Genomic DNA, 10,536 nt, shown 5'->3' on the forward strand with positions numbered 1-10,536 from the left:
AATTCTAGAAGAAGTCAGACAAATTGGCAGCCCAACATATCTATTCCAACCTAAGAAAAACAGCATGAGTCATGATGTACACCAAGATCTATCTCATCAAAGACAATGGGAGGTGTTTAGTATGGAAACTGAAATCATGAAGTTAGAAATTCGACAGATACATTTGAATTCTGCCTCTGTTTGGTAGCTACCAAAAGATTTCCCCCTTTCATCTGTAAAAAATTAACTTCACAATAAAAGATGATAGTGACTGATTTCCTTTACTTTATTCCTTTATCACTTTTTAAACAGTGCAACTATTTCTTTAAAGAATCTGAGCTATTGCCATACTGTTATGGCTTGGGTTTAAATGTCCTCCCAAAGCCTCATGTGAATGAGGTGGGGCTATTTTGGAGGTGGCTGAATCTAGAGTGTGTGATTGATTCCTGGTGGGGCTAGGCCCAAGGGCCCTAGGATTAAGGGTGTGAGTGCTACCTCCCCTAAGTAGTTTGAATAAGAAAAAAGGGAAGAGGTCTTCGATTTCTTTCCTAGGTTGATTCCTAGGTATTTCAGTTTTTTGGATGCTATTGTGAAAGGAATTGTTTGCTCTATTTCTCTCTCAGTGAGTCTGTCATTTGTGTAGAGGAAAGCTATTGATTTCTGTGTGTTGACCTTGTAACCAGCTACTTGACTGAATTTGGTTGTTAAGTCTAGAATACTTTTGGTGGAGTTCTTGGGGTCTTCTATATAGAGTATCATGTCATCTGCAAATAATGACAATTTGACTTCTTCATTTCCTATCTTTATTCCTTTTATTTCTTTCTCTTGTCTAATTGCAGTGGCTAATGTTTCCAAAACTATATTGAACAAGAGTGGTGATAGTGGACATCCTTGTCTTGTTCCTGATTTTAGCATGAAGGATTTCAGTTTTTGACCATTTAGTATGATATTGGCTGTTGCTTTTTCATAGATGGCCTTTATCAGTTTGAGGTAGAGACAAGAGAGATTGAAGATGATATCAGAAAATGCACAGACATCCCCTGCTCCTGGGTAGGAAGGATTAATATAGGGGAAATGGCCATACTTCCAAAACTGCTATATAGATTTAATGCAATTCCAATTGAGATACCAGCAACATGCTTCCCGGACCTTGAGAAAACAATCCAAAAATTCATTTGGAACAAGAAGAGACCCAGAATAGCCAAAGCAATTCTAGGTAACAGAGACATGGTAGGGGGTATCACAATCCCCAACCTGCAACTATACTACAAAGCTACTGTGATAAAAACAGCATGGTACTGGCAAAGAAACAGACCTGAGGACCAGTGGAACAGATTAGAAGATGCACAAACAATGCCAGACATACTCAGCCATCTCATCTTTGATAAAGGAACCAAACACCCTCACTGGAGGAAAGATAGCCTCTTTAATAAATGGTGCTGGAAAAATTGGGCTTCAACTTGCCAAAGATTAAAGCTAGATCTATATCTCTCACCATGCACTAAACTAAAATTAAAATGGATTAAAGATCTAAATATTAAAATAGAAACGCTGAACTAGTTGGAACAGAGGTTAGGTAGAACTCTTGAAGACATTGGTGTAGGAAAAGATTTTATGAACAAAACCTCACTTGTCCATGAACTAGCACAAACAATCAACAAGTGGGATCTCTTCTTATTAAAAAGCTTCTGCACAGCAAGAGAAACCACCAGCAGTGTGAAGAGACAACCCACAATGTGGGAGAAAACCTTCATCTGCTTTTCCTCAGACAAAGATCTACTATCTCGAATCTATAAAGAACTTAAAAAGATCAGACCTCCCAAATTTAAAGACCCGGTCCAAAAATGGGCATCTGAAATGAACAGACATTTCTCAGACAACGAAGTAGAAATAGCAAATAAATACATGAAAAAATGTTCAACATCACTGGTCATTTGAGAGATGCAAATGAAAACAACGCTGAGATTTCACTTCACACCAGAAAGAATGGCTGCTATCATGAAATCAACCAATAACAAATGCTGGCAGGGCTGTGGGGAAAGAGGAACCGTGCTCCACTGCTGGTGGGAATGTAGACTGGTGCAAGCACTGTGGAAATCAGTATGGAGATACCTCAAAGAACTAGGACTGGAAGTCCCATTTGACCCCACTATTCCACTGCTGGGTATCTTCCCCAAAGAATTAAAAGAATCATACCATAGTGATATATAGGCACCCATGTTCATAGCAGCACAGTTTGTGATAGGTAAAACTTGGAAACAGCCCAAATGCCTATCAACTGAAGACTGGATAAAGAAAATGTGGTTTTTTTATAAAATGGAGTACTACTCAGCCATAAAAAATGAGAAATTAGAGACATTTATAGCTAAGTGGATGCACATTGAGGCGATACTCTTAAGTGAAATAAATAGGACACACATGTATAAATACAGAATAGTTTCTCTGGTGTGAGAAACTGAAAGTGTAAATGAGGACTAAAATGTATAATAGGTAATGTGAAATAGGAAGAAAAGGGGCAAAGGAGAAGGAAGTGGGAGGGGCAGGGGAAAGGAAAGAAGGGAAAGGAAAAATGATGAGAATTGGAAAAAATGGAAATAAAGTCTTTGTAAATAGGGAAGGGTGGCAGGTGTGTAGGGTGGGCTAGGAATGGGGAAAAAATAAGAACTAAGATGCATCATGTAAAGGTACAAGTTCCCAATGAGAAATGTAATTGTGTTTTATACCTACAATGTACCAATAAAAGAATTTAAAAAAATAAGATAAAAGGGGCAGAAAGACGCTGTTAAAGTCCCTTGTTGCTTTTGCTACCTTTTGGCTACCATCAACTATTTCTCCTTTGCCTAGCCACACTGCCTTGGAGCCATCTGATTATGGACTGAAACCTCTACAAACTGTGAGTTAAATAAACCTTTGCCCCTTTAACTTTGGATGTCGGGTATTTTGTCTCAGCAATGAGAGAAAAATAACTAAGACACGTACTATTTCTGGTAGTATCATTTGTTTTAGGCTTATCTATTGCCCCTGTAGGCTTGTAAACTAGTTTGGGGCATAAATTTCTTAAATTCTCTTAATGCCTAAACACTACCATACATGTAAGAGGGACTTAAAAAAATGACTATTGATTTGAATTTTGTGGATTATGACAAAGAAACCTGTGGGCCCCAAGGCCATGTAAACAATCTATAAATTCTTACCAGCCATTCTGTTTTGATTAGTATCCCTATGGGTCAAGATTAACATTCAGCCCATAAGTAATTTTCTAATCTCATGTGTTTTCTACTACCACCACCAACAAAAATAATAACTATTATTTATTAAGAGATAACTAAGTTTTTCTGTATATTAACTCACATAATCTTCATAACCACCCTCTACAAAAGATATTTTAATCCCATTTTTATTTTCTATTGTTCCTTAGTATCCATGCAGGATTAGTTTTGACATCCCCTATTGTTAATAAAGTCCCTGAAATAAAACGATATCTTTGCATGTAAACTATGCACAGCCTCCAATACACTTTATATACATCTACCTTACAATTAATACCAAATACAATGTAAATATGATGTAAATAATATAATATAATGGTCATTACAGCAAAGTATTGAAGGAACCATGACAAGAAGAAAAGTCTGTACATGTTCAGTACACATTTTTTTCTAATATCTTTGATCTACATTTGGTTGAATCTATAGAGGCAGACACACAGGTGCTAAAGGCCAATTGCATATCATTAAAATGATAGTTAAAAATATTAACTATATGTTCTAAGGTCACATAGCTTATGAGAAGAAGGGCCTGAGTTTTAATTCAGATCTAAGCAAAGTTTATATTTTTCTTATTATTCTTATTATACTTATATTGAACATTTTCATAGTTGTCTTCTATTGGAATTATGGTATGCAATATGAAATTTGAAGTGATTAAAAAATGTATGCCACTTTCAAGTAGCATTTTATTTGTTTCTCTAAGGCTTTCTAAACCACTTTCCTATTTAATTTCTGAATTCTCAGGTCCCATTCCCTCAACAACTCACCACAAGACAAACTTAGATGAGCCACTTACTGTTTGACCATCACTTTTGTCTACCACGAACTACAGATACTGTTTATTAACAGAATACTTTAACAGTGGCATACAGAGCAATGTGTAAGAGTATAAGTTTTGAGGACATTAAATTCTTAAACAACTTCCAGGGTATATTATTAAATTAAGGCTACTATTCCTACTACGGATATCTAAACTTATCAAATTACACTAGCTATTAAGCTTACAGAAAGAGCAGCAGTCAAAGGTAGATTACCATTGTAATGTATATAAATACTAGATACTTGACTATGTACAACACTTAACAGTTTATTACAAATGATCGCAACATAGGAAATACCTTTATGAGGTTCCATGGCCCATAATTATTTTCCTTTTAACTATCCAAAATTATTCCTGTGTGAAAAATTTCACCAAAATTCAATCTAAAGCTTCTTAGTTTTTGACCATTTATACTGCCCTAGAATTCAATTCTGAAAATGAGTTATTTTTTCATGAACATTATAATGATGACTTAATATGTTATGTCACATATTTTACATATACTGAGACTAAAAATGTAAAATTTAAAGCCTGAAACCTGTGTAGTTCTATATTAATAGTAGATTAGAAAGCACTTAGTTCTTTAATTCTATTTTATAATGTATTATACATATGTAGTAGTGTTATTTCAGTACATTATTAGTCAGGGTTTGTTTGTTTGTTTGTTTGTTTTTTAACTAAGGAAATATACCACAAAGTAAACTTCAAAGGTACAAACAGTAATTTCTTATATTGAATATTCTGCAATACTATTATATTTTCCTATGACCCAGATAGCAGTTGAACCAAAATGCATACAGAACAATGTAGGAATAATTTTGTAAGCAGAAACTTTGGTATATAGGGATTCAAGTATTTGAGAAATAATTCTCCATTTTAAAGAGCTAAAATCTGGAAATTATAAATTCTTATGATTTTGAAGTTTTAAAACATTGTATATTTCACACACTAAAATTGAATTTTTGGTACAAAGAGTCTGCAAAATTGCAATGCAAGTCTGTTTTATCTAGAGCCAACACAAATTAAACAAAGGAGAACCATCTCTTCCTATAGTTCTATTATATTAATCAGACTCTTTCTGCCAATTGATCGAACCCTTCATACACACTGAGGAAGCTCTCCTAAAATCAGGCTCTGTGATGAAGATTTGTATGCAAATGTTTATAATTGTTTTTTTTTTCTTTTGCACCGGGGATCGAACTTGGGACCTTGGGACCTTGCACTTGCCAGGCAGGAGGCAGCACTACTGAGTGAAATCCCCAGCCCAGTGGGGTCTGATAATTCTTTGTGTGTGTGTGTGTGTGTGTGCGCGTGGGTGCGCGAGCGTGTGTGTATGCAAATGCAAATGTTTTTGAGTGATGCTCAGGACAGGAAAGGAAAGGGAGCCTGGCATGGTGTGGCTAAGAGCAGAAGCCATGCTTCATGGGAACTCTGTAGTACTTATTATACTGTGAAATTGTTCCAAGGAGGGACGGGAACTGGGCTTTTCCATTCCTGGAGAAGAGAGTCACTGGGAAATTCCAGGCTTTCTGCAACCTCTGGAGCAAGGGGCTCTAGTAACTCAAGGGTGTGTGTCTGCCTCACCGAAGAGACTTAATCTTACTCTACTTCTGGGGTTACTCCATCCTTATTGGACCTCCCACCAGCTCAGTCTTCCCTTTGCCACAGCAATTTCAAGCATTATATACATAGACCCCCACACACAAAGGAAAAAAGAAAGAATCCACATCCTAATTTTTCAACAAAAATACTGAATTGCTTGTTAAATTACAGCTAGATTATATGCTTAATGGTATTCAAATTGATAAGGTCACAGAAATGCAATATGTCTCTTGGCTTAAGTCCATGTTGTGTGCTCATTCCTAAATCTTGCTTAAGTCCATGAGTAGAATGAATATTTTTCAAATGCCATGGTTTGGACATTCAGCATAATATTAGCAAGGAAGAAGAAAGTAGATGCTAGGAAAGAAATAGCAAATGGCTTTTAATCTCTTATTCCTACTGTAAGTTTAGATTGGTCTATGTTCTGTACTTAATTATTTTCAGGCTTATAGACATAGCAGTGTTTGTGCCAAGTTGTAACCCAATTGGAATTAGCAGACTTCGTTTGAATGAGGGGGAAAGAAGTCCCAGAAGTTAGCCTATGGTATATAAAGCACAGGCTACATCACTACCATCACTTCATCACCTTTCCTTTGCAAACAAATAAAAGAGTCCTTACTAACATACTTACTCAGTGGGAACAGAGGTTTGTCTTTAACACAGCTTTTTAATTGGATGTCTCAGAAATTTCCTAAAGGCCCTACATTCATTCACTCAATACCATGTGCCTGTTACTATATACTCAGTACTGTATACTAGGTACTCGTCTGTGTCTGGAAGTCCAGTGGTGAGCAAAACATAGTGGATGCCTGCTGTCCTAGATGGAAATTATGCACAATAAAAATAGGCAAACAAATAAAAAAGGCATCTTTAAAAAGTGGTATGTAATTGAAGAAAATAAAACCAAATGAACTTGAGGCTGAGAAACCAGAGTATTTATTTGAGGAGTAACATCTGAGATGATATTTGATTGACAAAACAATCCAGTCATGCAAAGATCTACGGCACTGAAGACCTTGGGAATATCAAGCACAAGGGCAAGAAGTAGGAATGAACTCCTCAGTGAGAGAACAGAGGAGAAAGGCTAGCAACTGAAGCACGGTGAGTGACTAGGGGAGAGACGGGGCCAGTCAGAGCAGACCTGGGCCAGAGTAGGGTGCAAAACTTCTGCATCTGCCTCTGAGGAAAGTTACTCTTCAGTCTGAGGTGAGCTTCTCATTGCTACTGTCTTCATCCTCTCTTTCTGTTTCTGTTTCAGGTTCTCTACGTCCCTGGAACATCCGACAAATCCCTGACAAAATCTTGATGGTTTGTTTTGCACAACAGTAATTGATTTTTCTTTTATCATTTTGCACTCAACTATATATTTTCATTTTTCTTTTTTTTTTTTCGGTACCGGGAATTGAACTTGGGTCCTTGCACTTGCAAGGCAGGTGGCGGAACCACTGAGCTAAATCCCTGGCCCCATATTTTCATTTTTAAAATTTTAATATATTTATTATAAAATCTTATGAAATTAATGATTTTTAAACTATTTTAAAAACAAAAAGAACTGAAGCCATTTTGCATCTTTTCTCCCCTTCTTAAAAAAATACCATGGACAATTTCCCATGTCTATACATGTAATACTCCTTCAATGGTTGCATGATATTTTATTTGTGGGCATATTACCAATTACCTATTAATAGGTATCCAGGTTATTTACAATTCTTTACAATTATAAACATTTCTTCAGTTGAACATTCTTGTATAAATAAATGCCTTTCCTTCTTGTTCAACTATTTATGTAGAGTAAATTCTTCCTTACGGAATTGCTGAGTGAAAAGTATGAGAGTTAGGATAAATATTGCTAGAGTTCCTATGAAAATGTTGTACCATACTCCTCCCACACTTGGCCAGTACTGGAACCTGTCAATCATTTTTATCTTTGCAAGTCTAAGAGAGAAAAAATGTTACAGAAGTTCTTATTTTAGTCATCTACAGACTTGGATTATTCCCACTCATTCCATGAATATTTTAGCTCCAGGTTCCCTTGTCAATTCATGATAGTTACAATATCTTCCCAAGGTAGACTTTCCAATACCTGTTGGTTATTCGTTCACAGACGAGGAATCCTATGGTCACACACTGACCCTTGAAATTATCAATAACTGCAAGCCCTCCATCTTCTCATTTCAATCATCTTACTCTCTGATTGGCACCTCCTATTTTTATACTCTAAGTATTCTAATTACAGTGAGACCTTTGATCATTAATCCTATCATCTCTTACTGCTCATTAGCCCCCTTTTTTCCTTTCCCTGGATTGATCTCAGTGAGGTGCATGATTACGATCACCATATGGATTTACTTCATTTTCCTTTTCCTCTTTTCCTCTCTCCATTACAGTCATGAAATCCCAAGTCCAAATAAAACCAATTCACTATCCACGCTTCACCTGCATCTGGACAACTAGACATATCAAAAAAAAAAAAAAGAGAGAGAGAGAAAGAAAGAAGGACAACACCCAAAAAGCCCCCCACAGTTATGCTAATTGATCTCACTGCAAACTTAGGATAAACTTATGGGCATTTGCCTTAACCAAGCATTTTAAGATAACCCAAACTCTTATTGTATTTCTTAATCCATTCATTCTTAAACACTTCTAGGTGACTAATTTAAAATTTTCTCCTACTCTCCTAGATGTCCAACACTTCCTTCTGCTTCAGTCTCTGATAACCTTAATTCACTGAGATAGCAGAAGCAATGAGAAGGAAACTTATATACCCTCCCCCTCCACATTTAATAAATGTTTTATCCATCTCCTTGATACTACAGATGAGCTCTCTCTGCAGCTATCTGCAAGGAGGCTTGAAATCACAAATAGGCAAATTGATGTTAATCTTTCTATATGGGCTAAGAAAGGTACAGAGGCCCAGATATGTCATTCAATTGTCCTTGTATATTGACATCAAAGTAAACAAAATCTAATGATTCATATCAGCATAGAAGGACAGACCCTCTAAATCATTTAGCCTTCTTCATTTTACAAGTAGAGACTTCAAGAAGTAAAAGGTAGGGCTGGGGATTTAGCTCAGTGGCACCGCACCTGCCTTGCAAGCACAAGGTCCTGAGTTTGATCCCCTGTACTGGGAAAATAAATAAATAAATAAATGTTTTAAAAATTCACCGATATTGCATTGAAGGTTCTTTCCTGTCTTTTAATGGCTTGATAGCTCATTTGAGTCTTGAATAATATCCACTAGATGGATGAACTAAAGCCTATTTACCCATTCATCTATTGAAGGATATCTTGACTGCTTCCAGTTTTAGAGATTATTAATAAAGCTTCCATAAACATCCATGTTGAGTCTCTTTCTTTTTTCTTTTTCTTTTTTCTTCCTCTCTTTCTTTGAAACTTAAATGCATATTGCTTAGTAAAAACCCAATCTAAAAATATTACATGCTATATGATTCCAACTATATAGCATCCTAGAAAAGGAAAAAATAGAGAGACAGTTAAAAGATAGATAGTTGCCAACAGTTTCAGAAGAGGGAAGGAGAGATAAATAGGTGGAGCAGAGGGGATGTTTTAGGGCATTAAAATTATTCTGTAAGATACTGTAAGAGTTGGTGTGTATCATGACATTTTAAAAAACCCATAGAGTATTCACATAGAATAAACTCCAACTTTATGTAACACTGCCACCAAAATAAAGGCTATTTTTAAAAAAATTTAAATCTAAAAGAAAACATTATGGTAGATAGATGTATGATATGGTAAGTATAGTATAATGTTAATGGTGTTAGTATAAGTGGATGCTCACCATAAAATCTAATTTGCTCATATTTTTAATAGTAATTGTGGGAAAAATCATTGTGGGTAATATTAGAAGAAAGCTTAGCAGAGTGGGGTCCAAATAAACCCATCTAATTAATTCTAACCCCATCACAGAATTTTCATATGATTTTGTAAAAAAAAAAAGTAACGATTTAATTACTTCCATTACTGATCTAAGCTATGAAACCCAACTGGTCATGTATTCAAAACCCAAAGTTGAAAAGAAAAACTAATTGGCTTTTGGAACTAGAGGTAACTATTAACTGTGTGTTACATCATCAGCAGAAGAAAAGTAGTGGTGGTTTTTAGTTCTTTAAACAATACTGAGGACGTGGTAGTAGAATCTGACGGGACTCTGTTCTAGACTCTGTCGATGTTCTTGTTATGACTTAGCACTGTTTTATTTACCACCCCTAAAACATATTTTTATTACTCCCTACAACATGACAATAATTCCAGTTTTGAATGGTGCATATTTCTCATTATGAATCTAAATACACAAAATGTATCAAAATATTTGTACACAAAATATTATGACATATTTGCGTATTTATCTATATTAAAAGACTGTTGCTTTTAAACTATTTTTTTAAGAAACCATGTCTCCTCTCCTATATAAAATACATGTCTTGGGGCTGGGGATTTAGCTCAGTGGTTTCGCTGCCTGCTGTGCAAGCGCAAAGACCCAAGTTTGATCCCCAATACCAAAAAATAAAATAAAATAAAATAAAATACATATCTCCTATATAAAATACATATATTTTCAATCTGAACCAAATGAGTTACAAGACGATTTTCAGAGGAGATTTATAAATTTTAGTCACTGTGTCCAAATGATAAATTTTTAACTTAAAATGATATACTTGTTCCTTTGCCAAGTCAGGCATTATAGATTGTAACTAATAGAAACTAATTCTGGAAGCTTCCACAAATTATCTGCATTTCAGCAGAGTATTTACCTACTCTACAGAGCACATAAAAGAATGCTGCTTTGTATGGACCATTTTAGAGAACAGAACTGTCCATTTTGTGATTTTAAATGACAAT

General features: G+C 35.5%; 1 long non-coding RNA gene across 1 annotated transcript; it reads left to right on the forward strand.

The window, feature by feature from the left end:
• Nucleotides 1-2,515: 2,515 nt before the first annotated feature.
• On the forward strand, nucleotides 2,516-8,163 carry LOC147829022 (uncharacterized). Its single transcript, XR_015449805.1, has 2 exons — nucleotides 2,516-2,872; nucleotides 6,929-8,163. It is a non-coding gene; the product is annotated as an uncharacterized LOC147829022 (long non-coding RNA).
• Nucleotides 8,164-10,536: the final 2,373 nt, after the last annotated feature.

This window comes from Heterocephalus glaber, unplaced genomic scaffold, assembly GCF_053883595.1.
Source record: "Heterocephalus glaber isolate CG9 unplaced genomic scaffold, H.glaber_assembly_v1.0 deba00000809, whole genome shotgun sequence".
Lineage (NCBI taxonomy): Eukaryota > Metazoa > Chordata > Mammalia > Rodentia > Bathyergidae > Heterocephalus > Heterocephalus glaber.